Genomic DNA, 24,455 nt, shown 5'->3' on the forward strand with positions numbered 1-24,455 from the left:
TCTGTTTTTTTCTCAAAGTTTTATGGATTAAAACTGCCTTCCCTAATTTATAGCTCCTAAATTTTAGAGCACTTTTACCTAGGCTCCTGCAACACCGACCAGTAATAAATAGTGCCACTCTGCTTTAAGCTTTATTTTCTCTTTGACACTCAGGAATTTCTCTTTCTACTAATTTTTATAATATTACATACATAATAGCCAGCTTTTCTCTGTACTTTTAGTTGGAGAGAAAAATACGTAGGCCCAGTTCAAAATGTTGCTAAAGGGCTTCCCTGGTGGCACAGTGGTTGAGAGTCCGCCTGCCGATGCAGGGGACGCGGGTTCGTGCCCCGGTCCAGGAAGATCCCACATGCCGCGGAGCAGCTGGGCCCGTGAGCCATGACCGCTGAGCCTGCGCGTCCAGAGCCTGTGCTCCGCAACGGGAGAGGCCACGACAGTGAGAGGCCCGCGTAACGCAAAGAAAAAAAAAAAAATGTTGCTAAAACCAAAATTCATATCTGTGTTTACACAATTTTATGCAATGTAGTTACACTTAACATTGCAAGTAATTTCTCACATGACCACAGTTTCTTTGTAAATCTTATTTTTCATTGTTTTATAGTATTCTGTCTTTTAGAGTCAGAAAGTCTGAGTTTGATTCTTCTTTGCTTCTTTCATAACTTTAAAATTTTAGATAAACTTTAGAAGGTTTTACAAGATACTGTGCCAGTTTCTTGATTCGTAAAATGCAGAAAATAATACTGTAGGATTGTTTTTAAAAACCAGTTCATAATTGTGGAACACTTATAGTCATGTAGGTGTCCTCTCATTGCTCAATGAATGTTAACTATTTTTATTATTATTATATCACCTTTGGCCATCACCACCATCATCTTCGTATACCAACCCAAACATTATCATCATCATCAACATCACCATCAGCTGCGTTGGGCAGAAATTACCTCCAATACAAATTCAGTAATATAAATAGTGCTCTAATTCATGCCTTTACACAATTTTATTTACATTTTCTTTTTTTAAAATTCTTTTTCAATAAATTTATTTATTTATTTATATATATACCTTTTTTTTTTTTTTTGGCTGTGTTGGGTCTTCATTGCTGTGCACAGGCTTCTCTAGTTGCAGCAAGCAGGGACTACTCTTTGTTGCAGTGCATGGACTTCTCATTGTGGTGGCTTCTCTTGTTGCAGAGCACTGGCTCTAGGCGTGAGGGCTTCAGTAGTTGTGGCTCGCGGGCTCTAGAGCTCAGGTTCAGTAGTTGTGACGCTCTGGCTTAGAAGATCCGCCGCACGTGGGATTTTCCTGGACCACGGCTCGAACCTGTGTCCCCTGCATTGGCAGGCGGATTCTTAGCCACTCTGCCACCAGGGAAGTCCTACATTTTCTTTTCTTAAAATAGATGTTAAAATTAGTTTTAAAACACAGAATATGCTCATTTTTAAAGGGACTTTTATACAGCTTTCCAAATGTTTAACATTATCTTAAATGTTTTCTCTTCTCCCAATTTTCCTCCTTTTCAATATGTCTGTTGGTGATGTTTTCCCCACTCATTTGGCTCTTGGCATAACTACCTTATAATGTCCTACTCCATCCTCATGTACTATGTTTAGTCCTACTGGGAGACAGGCTCTGTTTTTAGGCTTCTATAAATGCATATTTATTATAGAAAAATTAGCATATATTGAACAGGGAACTATAACTAATTTCTTGTCATGCTGTTTAGAAATAGCCAAAGTCAAGATATGAAATATTTTATTCTAGTCTTACTATATGCTTGTTTTATTTAAATTATATATATAATTTTATGTAATATGTAATATATAAAGTTATATATAATATATATTTAATTATTTGATGATAAGTATATTTAATGATCCTAAAAGTTATTGTGAGGATATGCTATGTGTTAGGTATTTTGGCATGTGTGTTATATATGATATGCTGTACAGCAGTGTGAAGGATACTATTAGTTTATGTATGAGGAGTCTGAGGGTTAAAGAGTTTATATAATTCTTCTTCTGTTCAAACACTATTAAGTGGTTAAGTTGGGACTCAAACCTAAGTCTGTCTGGTTGAAATTTTTATGCTTCTAATCACTAAAACATACTACCATTTTCACCTTCACTTTATGTCACGGGATTTAGGTATATAGAAATGGATGAATCATAATTGTCAATGATGATACCTTGTTATTTTAGCTCTCCTATTTTCTGTGTATGTATATATCTATTATATATCTATATATCATCTATTTTTATCTTTCTTCTTCCTCTTCTTCTTCTTCCTCTCCTTCTTCCTCTTCATCATCATCATCATTTTCTTCATTATCATCATCAATCTATCTGCATGAATAGATGACCCTGCTTGGAATTTAACAAAAATCATTACCTATAAGCTCTCCCTCATCCTATCACCCTGAATCCCATATATATAATTACTTTTCTTTCCTTTTTGTATATGCTTGTTGCATTTGTGTGATGTGGTATGTTTGTGCTATTTTTAGAATCATACAAAGGGTATCATATGGCACCTAATTATTTAAGCCTTCTTTTCTTATTTTATAGGTGTTCAGATTCAACTATATTGTAACATGCCACTGTAGTTAAGTCATTTTGACTTCTATGTATATTGTAGTATGAGAATATACAAATTTATATATCCATTCTCCTCTGATGAACATTAGTCTGCTAAGATTTTGCTATTGTGAACAATGCTTCCATGATCTTATACATGTATTTTCTTCTTGTCTTTATTTATAATAATTTTGAATTTAATTTTTAACCTTTTATCTCATAACACATGCATTTATCATCTAATTGTCAGTCTTTAATTCTTTTACAACCTGCTACCCAACAGGCTATTGCATATTTCACTCAGTAGCTCCCTGTTGTTGTAATTTGTGGATAGTTCCAGTTTTCTTCTATTATAAGTAATTGTCTGGTGAACATCTTTGTACTTAGAGTTTTCATGTGTAGGAAGATCCAATTATGATCTATATAAATTACTGGAATCAAGATGGAGACTACAATTTATACATATATATATATATATATATATATATACATGCTAAGGTTATATTCTATGAGTATATGATATGATATAAACTATAGGGTCTCAATTGCACAGTTAGAATATGCTTTTGTCAGATATGCAGTTGTAATTTTTTTTTTTTTTTTTTGCGGTATGTGGGCCTCTCACTGTTGTGGCCTCTACCGTTGTGGAGCACAGGCTCCGGACGCGCAGGCTCAGCGGCCATGGCTCACGGGCCCAGCCGCTCCACGGCACGTGGGATCCTCCCAGACCGGTGCACGAACCCGCGTCCCCTGCATCGGCAGGCAGACTCTCAACCACTGTGCCACCAGGGAAGCCTGCAGTTGTAATTTTTTGCCTTTAATAAACTAGATTAATTCAGTTATGAGGCAAATAAAAGTTTATTGACAACATTTGATGGAACTCAGTTTGAAACACTAAGCTTCCTCAAGCAAAATCGTATAATTTGTGCATTGGAAATGTTTCAAAGTTGTCTAGAGTAGAACTAATTTAAATGTTTATTTGACTTAAGGTCTGTGTATGCCTGTTGTAAAAAGGAGATATAATTAACTTGATTTATAATCAAATAAAGTGGGATACATAGGGCCATGAATAAAAGGCTTTTTGCTGAGTTTAAGAGCCCTAGCTCTTCATCTCATGTCATTGACTCACCTTGATCTCAACAACACCTTTCACTATTTACAGGCATATCAGAGAGAACTAACAAGGTATTCTACTTACTTAACACCTTGAGCCTTGTAGCCATTGTTCTTGTCTAAGACGAACTGCTCCATCAGTCTGAGACTATTTTTAATGACATAATACTAACCATAAAATTATAGCTCCCCTTAGAGATAATTAGTTAGTTTATCCTTTCTAATTCCCACTATTCAGAACTGGAGGGATGTTTATTTCCTAAAATTTTCTAGAGATTGTGTGGACCCAATACCAAAAAGAAGAAAAATGAAGAAGACAGAACAAAAATATGAATCGGCTTTACAAAGTTTACTTAGGGGCAGCTTGGCATTAGTTTTAGATTGCTCCATAACTGTGCTGGACAAAGGCCATCCAGTGATTAAAAACTTGTATACCCTTTACTGATATCCTAGTTATAGAATTAGTCTTGTTCCTATTTATGGAATTAAGCTTTATGATATCTGGAAGCCATTCCTTAAATAAGTGGCAGCTATTAATTTTATACTGTATAAAAAATTCAGAGGTAAACTACAAAGATATAATAAAACTAACATACATTATATTCAAGCCACTTAATATCAGAATTCTTATAAATCTGAAAATTGTCTACTAAAGAGGCAAACTGTTTAAAAATCTGTCACCATGTAATAAAGCATATAGTCACACGTGAATAAAAAGCATAGAGCGTTGCAGCAATGTGTATACTTTGCAACCATTTTTTCTTCTATTAAAATATCAAATGTAGATTTTTGTGTTAAAAAGGAATTTTAAGTTTCCATAAAAATAATTTTAAAATCATATATTTTAAGATTTTACAATGTAGAAAAAATTAGGTAGGTAGAAAATAGAAACTCCACAATAATAACATTCAATACTCCATGTAAAATATTTGAATAAAATAGTTACTGTTATTATTCCAAATATTATATTTGGTTGTCAGCATAACACATCTCTTTGCACAATTACAGTTTTGCTGAGAAGCAAGAACCAACTTATACCACCTCAGTTTACAAAAATACAAGAATAAAATTATTAACATGAATAAAACTAGCAGCAATACATCATGTAGTTAGAGGAATGAAAACTGAAGAGTTTTTTCAGCGTCTGAAGCAGTTTTTTTAAGTTGATGAGAATTATTAATTTTATGAGCAATTTTATATAATCTGAATTTAATCTGAGACTCAAGATTAATTGAAAAGTTATATAACCTATATCATTGTTTTCAATGTAAAAATATTCTCAATATTGTGAAACAAAATTGAAAAATTTTAAAGTGGGTTTAAATATGAAAATAATAGAAAGTGAGACATTGAGACAGGGAACAACTTCGTTGTTCATACAACTCCAGATATGCACACATGTTCTTACTATTTTGGTGGGCAATTATGCCATTTCAACTATTCCTAATAAAATTCTCATTTGGTGGATTTAAGTCAACACCTTAATATTATTTGAGCATAATTTTCGTGGTATATTACAAAATGATTTTAGGTTAGATTTTGGTAGAAAATAGCTAGGGCCCATTTGGCTGCTACTTTTCTTGGAAGAGAAAAAAATAAAAGCTTTATCTTAATTAAAGTTTAATTAAGGATCACGTTTGGCAGTACTTTTCACACCGATCTACACCAGCAGATTTTCTAGGGCTTAACTTTATCGTGCAGAAAATCCTCTTTTATTACTCCCAACCTGTTGTAAAAGCTGTTGGCACAAAGCAGTGGTTGCTTCATTCAGACGCCTTGTTTGCCACTGGAAATAACCCAAGTCTCTAGAGATAGCACCACAGTGGTTCAATTTAATATCTGTCCCATCACTACAAGACTCCAGCTCATTATTAATGATACTATTCATTAATTTCTTGTTGGGCTGATGTTGTTATTTATTAAAATATTAAAGAATGCCCCTGGGACACATGCATAATGAGGGACACCTCAGTTTCATGAGCGGTACCAGCTGAAGGAATGAATGAACACACTACAGATTTACCCACCCTGCGCTGCACCATTCCTCCCTCATTAGTCCTGCTACATCTCTGAGTGACACTGTAAATTCATTTTGTGCTCTGTCCAATCAGAGCTTAATACAAATGCAGGGCCCTTTTTTTTAATGAGCCATTCCTATGCAAAATGAATTGACTACTGTCTAACTCATCTAATCCGCCTGTATTTTGGGGAAGAACTAAATTGCCTGTATTTATATAGGAGATAAATAAAAGCTGACATATTTTTTTCCTTTTCAGTCTTGCCTTAGGAAAATTTCAACATAATAAATTCTCCATCTTAAGAACCTGCCACCTTAGTTAGCTAAATCCCAGCATGACATTTAAACATGTGATCGTCGTATTTAAAAAAGCCTAAACAAGCAGTTTGTACACGGCAGTGGTCATTTGATGTGTGTTTGCACATGCATTCAGGTGCAGCCTACAGAAATTCTAAGAATGCTTGATGTGTTTGCTCACCTTTTCAATACATGGGTATTTAAAGACATACTTCAAGTGTGCTCAAATGTATATGGTCATATAAAAGAGAAAATATGTGACATTTATAATCATTTTCAACTATTTGGGGAATAAATAATATTAAAATATTTTTTCTTAGAGAAGAAAAATCTTATTATTTGGTTCTCTTTCTGGTCAATGAATGCACAGAGTGAAATCTGCATAACAATTGAGGTAGCATCTGAAGGTAAAGTTTTAATTTGCTCTATATGGTTGTTATTTTCTCTCCTGTGCAAATAATTACTTTGGTGAAGAAATACCACACTGTTTTGAGGGGATTAACTGGGCATAATTGCAGCCTGTTTTGATCCCTCTTTTAATAATGGATTTTTTTCAATCTATATCTAGTAGGGCAGCTTTGGAAGAATAGTTTAAAAGCTTTTATAGATGCCTGTGCAATCTTTATACCTTGAATTTATACCTGGTTGTTTCTGAGCAAAAAAAAAAAAAAAACGGCATTGTATCTGTATGATTACATCGAGGGTTCATATTGCAAACCTATCTTTGCTTAAGACAAAGAATTGTGGTTATTTTAATCCCATCCAATAGTTTATATTTCAATATACGTCCTTTCAAGATTATATTCTGTTCAAAGTGAAATTTATTGCATGTTTTATTTTGAAATACAATTTCGTGACATAATTTTTCCTGGCCATTGTTAAGTGCTCAAAAATCATTTGCAAAAAAACAGTATGCTAGGTAGGCTGCAAAATATATTTTTTGTCTAAATTTTCAAATCTTGAGCTATTACTGACCAGATTTTAATATTGTAGCATGTTTGCTTCACAGTAGTGACTTAGAAAGATACTGATTTTTAGGCCATATTTTCTTCCAAGTCCTGATTAAGGTAGATGACACCTTCATATTTTTATTTATTGGTATCGGTCATATTCAGGAAGGACTAAGGAGTTTATTTTCTCCAAAGCAACAGGAACCATGATGATCAAATGTTGTTAGGTTCTCATAACTCCATAAATATGATTTAATAAAACTTCAATCCTGAAAAAAGAGCAATGAGACATTTTTCTTAAACATATTAAAGAAAAAATAGTAGTTGGAAAAATGAAGATTGAGAAGAGCAATGAGCACATTTTAAGAAAATCATGAGAGTGCAAGAAGGAAGAGATGATGATTATGATGACAATTTTACAAAATCCCTGAAAATTAAAACTAGGGTTCTTTTAGAAGGATGTTTTATGTCAAAACAAATGATAAAATAGAAAAAAGCCTTATTATTCTAATTTCTCTTAGGAAGTGAGCTGCATTCTTTTGAAAATTAATGCTTTCATATAAGCGCTCAGTGGAGAGTAAAACAAAGAGGGCCTCAGATGAAGGGAGAAATGTTTGATGAGAAATCAGCGTTGAGGGGTGAAGACTAGTGGGGAAGGAGATGTATTTGTTTCTTTGGGACAGGAGCCAGTGGGAAAATGTGATTGTTAGAATGAGGAGCTGCAGGATGATTATGCTGTGTGCCCTTCCTCCCAAAGTCAGTAGAACCTAATAAAATCACCAAATGTTTGGTGAGAGATTTTTGGAGTAGGGATCAATGAAAAGCTTGCCTTCAGACAAAGGTATAATAGTTTATGCAGATATGGAAATGCTGCAATAGAGAAAAGCCATGGTACTGGGAGTTGGATCAAAAAGTAACAAAATTATTTTGTGGATGAAAACCCTCAGCCAATAGCAGGATAACACACAAACTTCTACAGGTAGAGTTAGAAGGACCCATTCCCATAGATATTTTTTAGCCCAACAAGCCCTCTTATTTACAGATAATGAAAAATATATTAGGAAGTTAAGTGGCAAAAGTAGTTATATATTAGTGTAGTGAATGTAATTTCCGCTCACTGTGTTTGCATATGATGGTTATAGGCTTGTAATGTTAAGAAGTGGTACAGAATTAAACTATATGGTGCAGAAGACCTGAGGTAAAATTATGTATTAAATTATATATTACAACTGGCAATGCAGTTTCAGGCAACACAGTTTCAGAAATATTGAAATAGGCTAACATCACAGGAGGTAGTTAGACACTAAGACAAAAATTTCCTTGGATTATCATCAAAGTATTTTGCATGTGTTGACCAGTGGTATGATATTTTTAGATTCTTATGCCACTTTGATTACTTTATATGAGAAAGTATTCATTTACTGCACCAAGTATTTAAAATTCTCGGAAGATTAAATGATAAAGGCAAGGTTCTCCATGAGTTAGGAGAAAAAGAAACATAATTTCTCTCTGAGATTACCTTTAAAATTCTAAGTTAAAGTATCTACTTAGTGGAGTATTATCATCATTAAATGAGTACAGTTACATTTTGAGAATCATGTCTTAGAATTTAAAATGTGAAATATCTTGATGTTTCTTTTGCAGTGCTGATTTAACCCTTTGGATTAAGGAGGAAGAGTGGAATATGCTGTTTTTTTTTAAGTCAACAAGTCAATATTCTTATTAATTTTTATAGAGTAAATTTCAATATATAAATAAATATAAATATAAAAATACAGTGTAAAAAGTGAATATTTCTCATGCCATTATTTAATACTATTTTTTATACAGTCCAAAGAGACTATATTGACAATCACTATAGTCAGATCAAATAGTGAACTTATTTGTGACAAAAAGTGAACTTATTTGACAGATCAAATTGTAAACTTTCTCTTCTCATTTTGTCATATCATATTTGACAACCAATCATTATTTTTTTATTATCTTTCAGATGCTAAGTTAATATTTATATTCTCCAAAATGCTTCATGGGAAATAATAGGAATTTAAACCAAAGTGTATTTTAGAAGAATTTCTTTTCTGTTTTGAGTCATATGTTTGATTTTTAAATTGCCAGATGTTAAGCTTAATAAAGGAATCTCTTTTTCCTGGCCAGATCTTCCAGTGCCCATTAGAAATGAGTTATTTTGCATTATCTTTTATACAGAGTTCCTATCCAAACAAACTGAGGAGTTTTAAAAACTTTGGTAAAAATGGGTATTTAAAATTTCTGAATGAAAAAGGCAATTTGTATAATTCTCCCCTGAAACAGAGAAGGAATGTTAAATTTCTATCTTAGCCCTACCTTTCCTGGAAATTGAATCTAATTTAATGAAGATTTAAAGGAAAATTTTACTTTTTAAATAAGATTAAAAATATAACTTCTGTCATAGACATACGGGAAAAGATTTTGTTCTTTGGACTAGAGGATGGAGATTGAATGTCTTGTGCTGAGAAAAGAAATGCCTTAGTTTGATCTGAATGAATGTGATCATTCATCAATAACTTAATTATTTGAGGGAATGGAGTTTTCTTGAAAATATGTGTGTATGTATAGACACAGACACATACACACACACATAGACACAGACACATACACACAAATCTTAGAAAAGAAAGTAAATATAATACTATTTTTCCAGTTTTATAAGAAAATCAAGATTTTACTTACAATAATTCTGAAATTTTGTCTGTCAGTATCCCTAAGTCAGTAGCTGTTCAAGAAGTCCTCTTTACTATAGTAAATTTAGCTATACCCTTTATCCCTTTGTGCATCTGAGTAAATATTCTTGACTTACTTGGAATAGCCTTGTATAAAAATATTGGTATCCATACTTTGAATTTGAAGTTACAGAGTTGTTTGATTATTCTAAAATTTTTAAAAGAATTGTTTCTTTCTTTTTTTTTTTTTTTTAATAATAGTGAAAATGCTGCCTCTAAGCTGAGCCATATTCTTTGCAAGCATTGACTAGGGGTGAATATGATCAACTCCATTTCCCTGAAAAAGACCTAGAGACATAAAAATGCTACTTGATGCCATAGGCTGGAGAAAGAGTATTGCCATCCTGATACCTGGCTCTAAAGCTGAGGTCCAGTGCAGTGTCTTGTCTCTGACCATTGCATCAAGCTGCTGCATGTAAGATAACATGGTTGTCCATGATCACAGCTTCAAAAGTTAGGAATGCACAAAAAAATACATGTACCACAATGTTCATTGCAGTACTATTTACAATAGCCAGGACATGGAAGCAACCTAAATGTCCATTGACAGATGAATGGATAAAGAATAGTGGGACATATATACAATGGAATATTACTCAGCCATAAAAAGAAACAAAATTGAACTATTTCTGGTGAGTTGGATGGACCTAGAGTGTGTCATACAGAGTGAAGTAAGTCAGAAAGAGAGAAACATATACTGTATGCTAACGCATATATATGGAATCTAAAAAAATGGTACTGATGAACCTAGTGGCAGGGCAGGAATAAAGACGCAAACGTAGAGGTAGAGTATGAACTTGAGGACACAGGGAGGGGGAAGGGTAAGCTGGGACGAAGTGAGAGAGTGGCATGGACATATATACACTACCAAATATAAAATAGATAGCTAGTGGGAAGCAGCTGCATAGCACAGGGAGATCAGCTCGGTGCTTTGTGTCCACCTAGAGGGGTGGGATAGGGAGGGTAGGAGGGAGACGCAAAAGGAAGGGGATATGGGGATATATGTATACATATAGCTGATTCACTTTGTTGTACAGCAGAAACTAACACAACATTGTAATACAATTATACTCCAATAAAGATGTAAAATAAATAAATAAAAACAATAAGAATGGGGAAAAAGTTAGGAATGCAACTGAAACTCTAACATTTCCTATAACCCATTAAGAGTTTACTTATTATTTTTTCTTTATTATTTATGGAGGTAGAAAGGACAGCAGTAATGAGCTTCTTAATGTAAAGAAATACTTTCTTTACTTAAATTTATAAGTTTTAAGTATTTGTCTGGGACTTGGTGAACAAATTTGTATTCACAAAAGCCATTCTATTAATTGTGTATTCTTTGTCATATTTTCTAATTAAGGAACATTAATTTTTTATGAGTCTCTAAGATAAATGGGCAGATTGGGAGGGGAATATATACATGCACACACATAGATATACATATATATATATACACTTACTCTTCAAATATGCTTATTCACTTTGAATTATTAAAATTATAATTTTATTACAAGAAAACCAGGTCCACTTCTGGTTAGAATGTAGAAAGTTACAGCAAACCTGTACTTTACCAACTAGAGAAAACCAGATAAACTACAATACCACTTATGTCAGAAGACATAGAAAAGCTGTGGTTCTAAAAAAAACTAAAAAAACATTGAATTCCATAAAGAAAAGAGTTTTTCCTGGTTAAATGATTATCAGTCACTATGGTAATTTGCTGGTTGCATTTTTCATACTGGGCAAAAGTGCCATAAGTGGGAAGAAGATGAGACTCCCCTTAGCTGAGGATATGTAAAAAAAGAAAAAAACTGGCAATGTTTTAATGAGCATTCAGGCCAGTGTGACCTACTGGAACACCAGGAATCCTAAGCCCACTAATGATCCCATTTCTCACCATCAGTTTCCCCTTAAGGACTTTGCTGGGCTGAGACCTGAAGGCCTAAGGTAGGAAGGCAGATAAAAACTCTCCCACAGAGTCATGATGCTTGGGAGAGTGTTCTTCTGATAAAAGGAACCAATGATAAACACAAGAATGTTCTTATCCTCAAGACATTTTAACATGAAGTAAAAAGATGCTAAATAAAGCCACAGAACAGCCTCAATACAGCTCAGTTCCCAATTAAATCTAAGTGATCAGTCCTACAGCCTATCTGCCATGTGAGAAAAGGACATGCCTTCTCTAGGGAAAATACATATCAAATTATCTATCATTTTAAAATACAGAATTTGTGGCATATACTCAAAATTATGAGATACGGAAAATTGCCAAAAAATATAACCCATATAATGGAGAGAAAAACAATTCAATGGAAGCAGAAACACACATCAAACAAATGTAGTAAGCAAAAAAGTAATCTGAAATAACAGTCATAAATGTTATAGAAAATAAAGAAAAAGATGGAAAATGGAGAAACAAGGAAAAATTTAACAGAGTATTGAAATTTCAAAAACCCCAGAAAACCCAAAACTTGTGGACATTATAGAATAGAAGACTACAACATCTGAAATGAAGAATCAGTTGGATAGGCTTATAACAACTGAATGAGACAGAAGAAATGCTTAGTGAAGTAAAATCTGAAGTACAGAGAGAAAACTAAAACCCAACAGAACAGAGTGTGAGAGACATACAGAACACTGTCGAGTCACCTAACATATGTGTAATTAGAGACCCCAAAAGAGAGGAGATTATAGAACAGGTCAGGAGCCATTTTGATGAGATCATTACCAATAATTTCTTTGAAACTTGATAATAAGAATTCAATATACATATTCAAGAAGTTCAGTAAACCCCAAGTAGGGTAAATACAAAGAAAGCCACACTTAAGCACATCAGTCAAATTGCTGAAAATCAGAGATGATGAGAAAATCTTAAAAGCAGCCAGGGAAAAAAAGACACAATATGTTCAAAAAGCAATCATAAGATTTAAAGCTGATTTCTAAATGCAAACCACGGAAGACAAAATTACAATGGAATACTAGCTCTAAAGTTCCAGGACGAATAACTGCAAACTTAGAATTCTATATTTATTGAAGACATTACTGAAAAATGAAGCCAAATAAAGACATTTTTAAAAAGATTAAAATGAGAGAATTCACTGCCAAAAGACCAAAATTATAGAGAATAGTAAATGAAAGTTTTTAGGTTGAAAGGAAAACTTTTGGATGAATCCATAGGACTGCAGGAAGAAATAGAGTATTTGGGTAAATATACAAATACTTTTAAAACCTTTAAAATAAATTAACTTTATAAAGCAACACAAGTTAATGATGTATTATATGGTGCATAACATTTATAGAGATAAAATACAGCACCCAACAGCGCAAAATGAAAGAGAAGAGAATACAGTAAGTCCCCTACATACGAACTCATTACATTCTGAGAGTGAGTTCGTTAAGTCCAACATGTTCCCAAGTCCAACAAAGTTAGCCTAGGTACCCAACTAACACAATTGGCTATATAGTACTGTACTGTAATAGGTTTGTAGTACTTTTCACACAAATAGTAACCTAAAAAACAAACACAAAAAATAAAACATTTTTAATCTTATGGTACAGTACCTTGAAAAGTACAGTAGTCCAGTACAACAGTTGGCATAGAGGGGCTGGCATCTAGTAAACAGGAAAGAAGAGTTACTGACGAGGAGGGAGAGGAGGTGGGGGATGGTAGAGCTGAAGGATCGGCAGCAATAGGAGATGGAGGGCAAGCTGCAATTTCACTCATGCCTGACGTTGATGGCACAGGTTCTGGTTCCTTGCTGGATTCAATTCTATCACCCTCTTGAAAAAAGGATCCAGTGATGTCTGGGTAGTAGGTCTTTTTTTCTCATCATAGGTGACACAGTAGCACTGCATTGCATTCTGAACAGCTGCTGCAACCTTCCTGTACCGTTCTACATTCAGGTCCTGTGCCCTAAAAATTAACAGTGCCTCCTCAAATAAAGAAAATCCTTTTGCCGTTTCCTGCATTGTGAATCTCTTTGGTTCTTCAGTTACTTCTTCCTCTTGTCTCTCTTCATCTTTTCTCTGTGCCTCCAATTCCTGGGGCTTCTTAGCAGTACCCATTACATCACTGCTGCTTTTACACTTGCTTCTGGACATCCTGGGCTTGAAACAAAGATACTCTACTCTATACAGTACTTACAGTAAAGTACACAAAAGCACAACCACTTGTAGAGGATGCACACATGTGACAATGTACACCAATGTACACGTGAACTAACTTACATGATTGGACATGTGAATGCACATTCGCATCTTTGAAAGTTTGAAACTTGAAGGTTCATATGTAGGGGACTTGCAGTAAATAGAAACATGCTATTGCTAAGTTCTTACATTATTCATGTAGTGATAAAGTACTAAATTGATGTAGATTCTAATTAGTTAAAGATGCATATTGTAATCTGTAGAGTAGCTAATTAAAAATGTAAAAAGTTGTAACTCAAAAGCTGGTAGGAGATGTAAAATGGAATTCCAAAAACTTCTTGGCCAATTCAAAAGAAAGCAAGGAAAGAAGAAAGAAGCTAAAACTCTGTGGGCAAACAGAAAAAAAAAAAGGCAGAATGTATTTAAACTCAACTATACAAGTTATAACATCAAGTTTTAATAAAAACTCCAGTTAAAAGACTGTCAGTTAGTATAAAATAAGACCCCAATACAATATATATTTACCTACATCAAGGTAAATGGATGGAAAAAACCTGTATTTCACTATATTAATATTGGATAGAGTTTAAGTCAAAGAGATGTATTGGAGATGATGGGGGACATTTCAAAGTGGCAAATGGAAAATTCAGTAGGAAGACATATCAGTACTAAATATATATGCAATTAATTACATACCTACAAAATATATGAAAGCAAAACAGGAAAATATAAACAAAAGAGGAGAAATAGAAAAATCCACAATCATACCTGAAGATATAAAACCTCTTTCAGTAATTTTGAAAAGAAGCATACAAACGATCAGTTATAGAATTTGTAGAAGATGTGAACCAAATTAACCAAATTGAGCTAATTAACATTTATAGAACAATATACCTAACCATGTAGAATACACAAACACATAGAATTTTCATCAAAATAGGCCACATGCTGGATACCATAAAGTATGTGTCAGATAATTTTCAAATGGACCTGGGCTGTTTCAGATTCGTCACTGTCATATCTTTAGTGCCTCACTCTAGCCAGAAATACGCAGACTCAAGGAGTCATACTCCCTCTCATTACTGCGTGTTTATAACTTAGCCTTGTCCTTACTCTCAAATTTGTTTGGGAAATGTATTCTTAGTTTGGGGGGCACAGATTATATTTACCCTTCATTGGGAAGATATACTTGTCACTCAAGATTGTGATAGCCTTCTGTCTTTTCAAAATACCTGTGCTTATGCATAGTTCTTATTACACCATATTTTATTATTACCTTTTGACATCCAAGTTTAAACAAACCTATAAATTTTGTCTTGAGGACAGAAGTATCTTGAGGACCGAAACTATTCATTTATTTGTTTGTTTATTATTCTTTAATTGAAGTATAGTTGACTTATAGTATTATGTTAGTTTCAGGAGTACAACATAGTGATTTGATATTTTTGTGCATTATGAAATAATCAGCACTATGAGTCTAGTTACTGTCACCATGCAAAGTTATTGCAATATTGTTGACCATAGTCCATGTACTGTACATTACATCCCTGGAATGTTTATTTTATAACTGGATGTTTGGACCTCTTAATCTCCTTTACCTATTTTGTCCATCCCTTCACCCCTCTGGTTAGCCAGTGTTTTCTTCTCTGCTTCTGAGTCTGTATCTGTTCTGTTATGTTTGTTCATTTGATTTGTTTTTTAGACTCCACATATAAGAAATCTTACAGTATCTGTCTTTCACCGTTTGACTTATTTCACTTACCATAATACCCTCTAGGTTCATCCATGTTGTCACAAATGGTAAGATTTCATTCTTTTTTATGGCTAATATTACATTATACATATACACATACATATATATACATATATATCACATATTCTTCATCCATTCATCTATTGATGGACACTTAGGTCACTCTCACATCTTGGCTGTTATAAATAATGTTGCAATAAATAATAGGGTACACACATCTTTTCAAATTAGTGTTATCATTTTCTTTTAATAAATACCCAGAAGTGGGGTTGCTGAAACATATGGTAGTTCTATTTTTAATTTTTTTGAGGAATCTCCATATTGTTTTCCACAGTGGCTGTACCAATTTACATTCCTATTAGCAGTGCATGAAGGTTCCCTTTTCTCTACATCCTCACCAAGACTTGTTATTTGATATCGTTTTAATAACAGGAGTGAGGTGATATCTCATTGTGGTTTTGATTTGCATTTTTCTGGTTATTAGTGATGTCAAATATTTTCATGTGACTGTTGGCCATCTATATGTCTTCTTCAGAAAAATATATCCTCGGGTCCTCTACCCATTTTTAAATTGGATTTTTTGTTTTTCCTTTTTATATTGAGATATTTGAGTTCTTTATATATTTTGGATATTAACCCTTATCAAATGTTGTTTGCAAAATATTATCCCATTCAGTAGGTTGCCTTTTTGTTTCGTTAATGGTTTCTTCATTGTGCAAAAGCTTTTTAGTTTGATGTGGTCTCATTTGTTTATTTTTGCTTTTGTTGCCCTTGCCTGAGAAGACATATCCAAAAAATATTGCTAAGATTGATGTCAAAGAGCATACTGCCGATGTTTTCTTGTAGTAGTTCTATGGTTTCATGTTCTACATTTAAGTTTTTAATCCATTTTGAGTTTATTTTTGTATATGGTGTAAGAAAATGGTCTACAGTTTACCCTCAAATACCACAGGAGTTAGGAGCATTGACCGCCCAAATAGTCGAAAAATTGCTTATAACTTTATAGTCAGCCCTATGTATCTGAAGTTCCACATTCACAGAGTGAACCAATCTCAGATTGTGTAGTACTGTTGTACATGTTTATTGAAAACCATGTATGTATAAGTGGACCCACATAGTTCAAACTCATGTTGTTCAAGAGTCAACTGTAGTTTCATTCCTTTGCATGTAGCTGACTAGTTCTCACAACAACATTTAGTGAAGAGACTGTCTTTTCCCCATTGTATATTCTTGCCTCCTATGTCTTAGATTAATTGACCATATGTGTGTGAGTTTGAATTTAAAATGTGGGCTCCTATTGATCTATATGTTTGTTTTTATACCAGTAACATACCATTTTGGTTACTATGGCTTTGTAGTATAAGCTGAAATAAGGGAGTGTGATATCTGCAGATTTGTTCTTTCTCAAGATTGCTTTGGCTATTTGGGGTATCTTGTGGACCCATACAAGTTTTAGGATTATTTGTTCTAGTTCTATGAAAAATGTCACAGATATTTTGATAAGGATTGCATTAAAACTGTAGATTGCTTTGGGTAGTGTTGACATTTTAACACTTTTAATTCTCCAATCCATGAGCATGGTTTATCTTTCCACTTACTTTTGCTGTCTTCAGTTTCCTTCATCAATGTCTTATAGTTTTCAGAGTACAAATATTTAATCTCCTTGGTTAAATTTATTCTAGGTATTTTATTCTTTATGATGCAATTGGAAATAGAATTTTTCTTAATTTCTCTTTCTGATTGTTTTTAGTGTATAGAAATGCAACAGATTTCTGTATATTAATTTTGTATCCTGAAACTTTACTGAATTCATTTATTCTAATACTTTTTTTTTTTTTGGTGGAGTCTTTAGAGTTTTCTATATATGGCATTATGCCATCTGCAAATAGTGACATGTTTACTTCTTCGTCTTTAATTTGGATAACTTTCATTTCTTTTCCTTTTGTCCAATTGCTGTGGCTAGAATTTCCAATACTATGTGGCAAGAGTTGGCATCCTTGTCTTGTTTCCAGTCTTAGAGGAAAAGCTTTCAGCTCTTCACCATTGAGTATATGTTAGCTGTGGGTTTGCTATATATGATCTTTATTATGTTGAGGTACATTCCCTCTATACCCACTTTACTGAGAGTTTTTATCATGAATGTATGTTGAATTTTATCAAATTCTTTTTCAGCATCTATTGAGATGATCATGTGATATTTATCCTTTGTTTTGTTAATGTGGTGTTTCATGTTGAATGATTTGCAAATATTGAACCATCCCTGCATCCCTGGGATAACTTTCACTTCATCATGGTGTATGATCCTTTTAATATATTGTTGAGTTCAGTTTGTTACTATTTTGTTGAGGATTTTTGCATCTGTACTCAGCAGAGATATTGGCCTGTAATTTTCTTTTTTCTTCATCTGGTTTTGGTATCAGGGTAACGCTGGTCTTTTAGAATGAGCTAGAAAGTATTCCCTCCTTTTCAGTTTTTTGGAATAATTTCAGAAAAATAGGTATTTACTCTTCTTTAAATGTTTGGTAGAATTCGCCCCTAAGGAATTTCATCCTGGACTTTTGTTTGTTGGGAGGTTTTTGGATTACTGTTTCAATTTCCCTATGAACTGGTCTGCTCAGACTTTCTGTTTATTTCTTATTCATTCTTGGAAGATTATATGTTTCTAGGAATAATTTATCCATTTCTTCTGGGTTGTCCAATTTGTTGGCATATAATTGCTTTTATGATTGTTTATATTTCTGTGACTTTGGTTGAAACTTCTCTTTCATTTCTAATTTTAATTCTAATTTTGGGCTCTTTTTTCCTTAATGAGTCTACCTAAATATTTACCTTTTTTTTTTTAATCTTTTCAAAGAACCAGATTTTAGTTTCATTGATCTCTTCTACTGTTTTTCTTTTTTTTTTTTTAGTGTCTATTTTATTTCCACTCTGATCTATATTACTTCCTTCTTTCTATTAACTTTGGGCTCTGTTTGTTCTTCTTTATATAACTTCTCTAGGTGTAATTTTAGGTTGTTTATTTGAGAAATTTCTTGTTTCTTGAGGTAGGCCTGTATCACTGCAAATTTTCCTCTTAACACTACTTTTACTGCATCCCATAGATTTTGGAAATTTGTCTTTATATTTTAATTCATCTCAAAGTAACTTTTTATTTCCTTTTTGATTTTTTTTCACTGACATGATGGTTGTTCAGTAACGTGTTTGTGTTTTTTCCAGTTTTCTTTTTTTTTAATTTTTAACAAAATTTTTAAAGGTTACTTTCCATTTAGAGTTATTACAAAACATTGACTGTGTTCCCCATGTTGTACAATACATCCTTGAGCCTATCTTACACCCAGTAGTTTGTATCTCCCACTTCTCCACCCCTATACTGCCCTTCCCTCTCCCACTGGTAACCACTAGTTTGTTCTCTATATCTGTGAATTTGCTTCTTTTTTGTTATATTCACTAGTTTGTTATATATAGTTTCCACACATAAGTGATATTGTACAGTATTTGTCTTTCTCTGACTTATTTTACTTAGCATAATGCCCTACAAGTCCATCCATGTTGCTGCAAATGGCAAAATTCCATTCTTTTTTATGGCTGAGTAGTATCCTATTTTGTGTGTGTGTGTGTGTGTGTGTGTGTGTGTGTGTATCTCACATTCACATCTAATTTTCTAATTTATCCATTTATCTGTTGATGGACACTTAGGTTGCTTCCATATCTTGGCAATTGTAAATAATGCTGCTGTTAACATTGAGGTGCATGGATCTTTTCGAATTCGTTTTTTTCTTTTTTTTCCCAGATGGATATATACCCAGGATTGAAATTGCTGGGTCATATGGTAGTCCAGTTTTCTTCTTGTATTTGATAGGTTCATATCTTTGCCTATATTTGATAGTTTCGTACCTTTGTCTTTGAAAAAGATGCCTGATAAGATTTCAATCTTCTTATGCTTATTGAGACTTATTTTGTGACCTAGACTGTGATCTATTTTGGAGAATGTTCCATGTGCACTTGAAAATAATGTTTAGTCTGCAGTTAGGGATGGAATGTTCTATGTATACCTATTAAGTACCTTGGATCTAATATGTCATGTAAGGCCAATATTTCCTTATTGATTTTCTTTCTAAATGATCTATCCATTGATGTAAGTGAGGTATTAAAGTATTATTATTGTATTACTGTCAATTTCTTCCTTTGTGTTTGTTAATATTTGCTTTATATATTTAGGTGTTCGTATGTTGGGTGGATAATTACATATGTTAAATCTCCTTGTTTGAGCAACACATTTATCATTATGTAATACCCTTCTTTGGCTTTTATTACAGTCTTTGTTTTGAAGTATTTTGTCACATATGAGTATGCTATTTCATTTTTTTTCATTTTTATTTGCATAGAATATCTTTTTCCATTCCTTCACTTTCAGTCTACGTGTGTCTTTAGTGCTGAAGAGAATCTCTTATAGACAGCATATAGATGGGTCTTGTTTTTTGATTCCATTCAGCCACCCTAAATCTTTTGATTGAAACATTTAGTCCATTTACATTTAAATTATTAATAGGTATGTAATTATTGCCATTTTGTTAATTGTTTTTGTGTTGTTTTTATAGTTCTTTTCTCTTTTTTTCTCTTTCTTTGGGTCTCCTTTCTTGAGGTTTGATGGTTTTCTTTAGTGTTATGTTTGGGTTCCTTTCTCTTTTGTGTATCTATTGTAGGTTTTTTGTTGTGGTTCATGTATATCAACCTATACATTTAGCTATTTTTTTAATCTGAAATTTGTTTAAGTTTAAACACATTCTAAAATCTCTACATTTTTACTCCCCCCACCACATTTTATGTTTTTGACATCATATTTTACATCTTTTACATAAGTAGTTACCTTTAACTACTTATTATGGTTGATTTTACCACTTTTGTCTTTTAACCTTCATACTAGCTTTCTAAGTGGCTGATTTACTGCCTTTATTATATGTTTATCAGGGAGATTTTTTCTCTTACATGTTTTCTTATTTTTCGTTATGATTTTGTCTTTTACCTTAAAGAAGACCATCTAACATTTCTTATAAGGCCATTTTAGTGGTGATGCATTCTTCTAGTTTTTGCTTGTCTGGGATACTCTTTATCTCTCCTATTCTGAATGATAACATTGCTGGGTAGAGTATTCTTGATTGTAGATTTTCTCCTTTAAGCACTTTAAATATATTATGCCACTCTATTTTGACCTGCAAAGTTTCTCCTGATATCAACAGAATAGCCTTAGTATCAGCTAATAGCCTTAAGGGGTTTTCTTTTTTTGGACTTGTTTTTCTCTTGCTACCTTTAAAATTCTCTCCTTATCCTTAAATATGCCATTTTAATTATGCTATGTCTTGATGTGTATCTCTTTGGGTTCATTTTGTTTGAGATTCTCTGTGCTTCCTGCACCTTGATGTCTGTTTCTTTGTTCTCGGTTCTTTTTTTTAATTTTCTAACTCCTTGTTGAAGTTCTCACTGTGTTCCTCACCTCTTCTACCAAGTTTGGTGAGCATTTTTATGACTGTTGGTTTGAACTCTATATGAAGTAAATTACTTATCTCTGTTTCATTAGGATTTTTTCTTGGGACTTAATTTTGTTTTTTCTTTTCTATTCTCATTTTGTTTGACTTTCTGTGTTTGTTTCTATTGACTAGGTTAAACAGTTACCTCTCCTGGTCTTGAAGGTAAAACGACCTTGTGACCTTGTGTAGGAGCATCCCTGTATAGACTGCATGTGCCTTGTGGTTTTGATGGCAGTGCTGGGTTTTTATCATAAATGGGTGTTCAATTTTGTCAAAACCTTGTTCTAAATCTACTGAGATGATCATATGGTTTTTCTCTTTCAGTTTGTTAATATAGCTTATCACATTGACTGATTTGTGTATATTGAAGTATCCTTGCATTCCTGGGATAAATCCCACTTCTTCATGGTGTATGATCCTTTTAATGTGCTTTTGGATTCTGTTTGCTAGTATTTTGTTGAAGATTTTTGCATCTGTGTCATCAGTGATATTGGCCTTTAGTTTTCTTTCTTTGTGACATCTTTGTCTGGTTTTGGTATCAGGGTGATGGTGGCCTTGTAAAATGAGTTTTGGAGTGTTCCTCCCTCTGCTATATTTTGGAAGAGTTTGAGAAGGATAGGTGTTAGCTCTACTCTAAATGTTTCATAGAATTTGCCTGTGAAACCATCCGGTACTGAGATTTTGTTGGAAGATTTTTAATCACAGTTTCAATTTCAGTGCTTGTGATTGGTCTGTTTATATTTTCTATTTCTTCCTGGTTCAGTCTCTGAAGGTTATGCTTTTCTAAGAATTGGTCCATTACTTCCAGGTTGTCCATTTTATTGGCATATAGTTGCTTGTAGTAATCTCTAATGATCCTTTGTATTTCTGCAGTGTCAGTTGTTACTTCTCCTTTTTCATTTCTAACTCTGTTGATTTGAGTCTTCTCCCTTTTTTTCTTGATGAAACTGGCTCATGGTTTATCAATTTTGTTTATCTTCTCAAAGAACCAGCTTTTAGTTTTATTGATCTTTGCTATTGTTTCCTTCATTTCTTTTTCCTTTATTTCTGATCTAATCTTTATGGTTTCTTTCCTTCTGCTAACTTTGGGGTTATTTTGTTCTTCTTTCTCTAATTGCTTTAGGTGTAAGGTTAGGTCGTTTATTTGAGATGTTTCTTGTTTCTTGAGGTAGGATTGTATTACTATAAACTTCACTCTTACAACTGGTTTTGCTGCATCCCATACGTTTTGGGTCATCGTGTTTTCATTGTCATTTGTTTCTAGGTATTTTTTGATTTCCTCTTTGATTTCTTCAGTGATCTCTTGGTTATTAAGTAGTATATTGTTTAGCCTTCATGTATTTGCATTTTTTACAGATAGTTTCCTGTAATTGATATCTAGTCTCATAGCATTGTTGTCGGAAAAGATACTTGATACAATTTCAATTTTCTTAAATTTACCAAGGCTTGATTTGTGACCCAAGATATGATCTATCCTGGAGAATTTTCCATGAGCACTTGAGAAGAAATCGTATTCTGTTGTTTTTGGATGGAATGTCCTATAAATATCAATTAGGTCTATCTCGTTTAAAGTATCACTTAAAGCTTGTGTTTCCTTATTTTTTTTCATTTTGGGTGATCTGTCCATTGGTGAAAGTGGAGTGTTAAAGTCCCCTACTATGAATGTGTTACTGTCGATTTCCCCTTTTATGGCTGTTAGCATTTGCCTTATGCATTGAGGTCCCCCTATGTTGGGTGCATAAATGTTTGCAATTGTTATATCTTCTTCTTGGATTGATCCCTTGATCATTATGTAGTGTCTTTTTGTCTCTTGTAATAGTCTTTATTTTAAAGTCTATTTTGTCTGATATGAGAATTGCTACTCCAGCTTTCTTTTGATTTCCATTTGCATGGAATATCTTTTCCCATCCCCTCACTTTCAGTGTGTATGTGTCCCTAGGTCTGAAGTGGGTCTCTTGTAGACAGCATATAAATGGGACTTGTTTTTGTATCCACTTAGCCAGTCTATGTCTTTTGGTTGGAGCATTTAATCCATTTACATTTAAGGTAATTATCGATATGTATGTTCCTATTACCATTTTCTTAATTGTTTTGGGTTTGTTATTGTAGGTCTTTTCCTTCTCTTGTGTTTCCTGCTTAGAAAAGTTCCTTTAGTAATTGTTGTAAAGCTGGTTTGGTGGTTCTGAATTCTCTTAGCTTCTGCTCATATGTAAAGGTTTTAATTTCTCTGTAGAATCTGAACGAGATCTTTCCTGGGTAGAGTACTCTTGGTTGTAGGTTTTTCCCTTTCATAATTTTAAATATGTCCTGCCACTGCCTTCTGGCTTGCAGAGTTTCTCCTGAAAGATCAGCTGTTAACCTTATGGGGATTCCCTTGTGTGTTATTTTTCCGTTGCTGCTTTTAATATGTTTTCTTTATATTTAATTTTTGACAGTTTGATTAGTATGTGTCTCGTCGTGTTTCTCCTTGGATTTATCCTGTATGGGGCTCTCTGTGCTTCCTGGACTTGATTGACTATTTCCTTTCCCATGTTAGCGAAGTTTTCGACTATAATCTCTTCAAATATATTCTCAGTCCCTTTCTTTTTCTCTTCTTCTTCTGGAACCTCTATAATTCGATAGTTGGTGTGTTTAATGTTGTCCCAGAGGTCTCTGAGACTGTCCTCAATTCTTTTCATTCTTTTTTCTTCATTCTGCTCTGCAGTAGTTATTTCCACTATTTTATCTTCCAGGTCACTTATCTGTTCTTCTGCCTCAGTTATTCTGCTATTGATTCCTTCTAGAGAATTTTTAATTTCATTTATTTTGTTGTTCATCATTGTTTGTTTGCTGTTTAGTTCTTATAGGTCCTTGTTAAACGTTTCTTGTATTTTCTCCATTCTGTTTCTAAGATTTTGGATCATCTGTATTATCATTATTCTGAATTGTTTTTCAGGTAGACTGCCTATTTCCTCTTCATTTGTTTGGTCTGGTGGGTTTTTACCTGCTTCTTCATCTTCTGTGTGTTTCTCTGTCTTCTCATTTTGCTTAACTTATTGTGTCTGTGGTCCCCTTTCGCAGGCTGCAGGTTCATAGTTCCCATTGTTTTTGGTGTCTGCCCCAGTGGCTAAGGTTGGTTCAGTGGGTTGTGTAGGCTTCTTGGTGGAGGGGACTAGTGCCTGTGTTCTGGTGGATGAGGCTGGATCTTGTCTTTCTGGTGGGCAGGCCCACATCTCGTGGTGTGTTTTGGGGTGTCTGTGGGCTTATTATGATTTCAGGCAGCCTGTCTGCTAATGGGTGGGGTTGTGTTCCTGTCTTGCTAGTTGTTTGGCATAGGATG

The sequence above is a fragment of the Delphinapterus leucas genome, chromosome 8, assembly GCF_059928025.1.
Source record: "Delphinapterus leucas isolate spDelLeu-1000000601 "Yukka" chromosome 8, BTC_Dleu_Yukka2, whole genome shotgun sequence".
NCBI classification, from domain to species: Eukaryota; Metazoa; Chordata; class Mammalia; order Artiodactyla; family Monodontidae; genus Delphinapterus; species Delphinapterus leucas.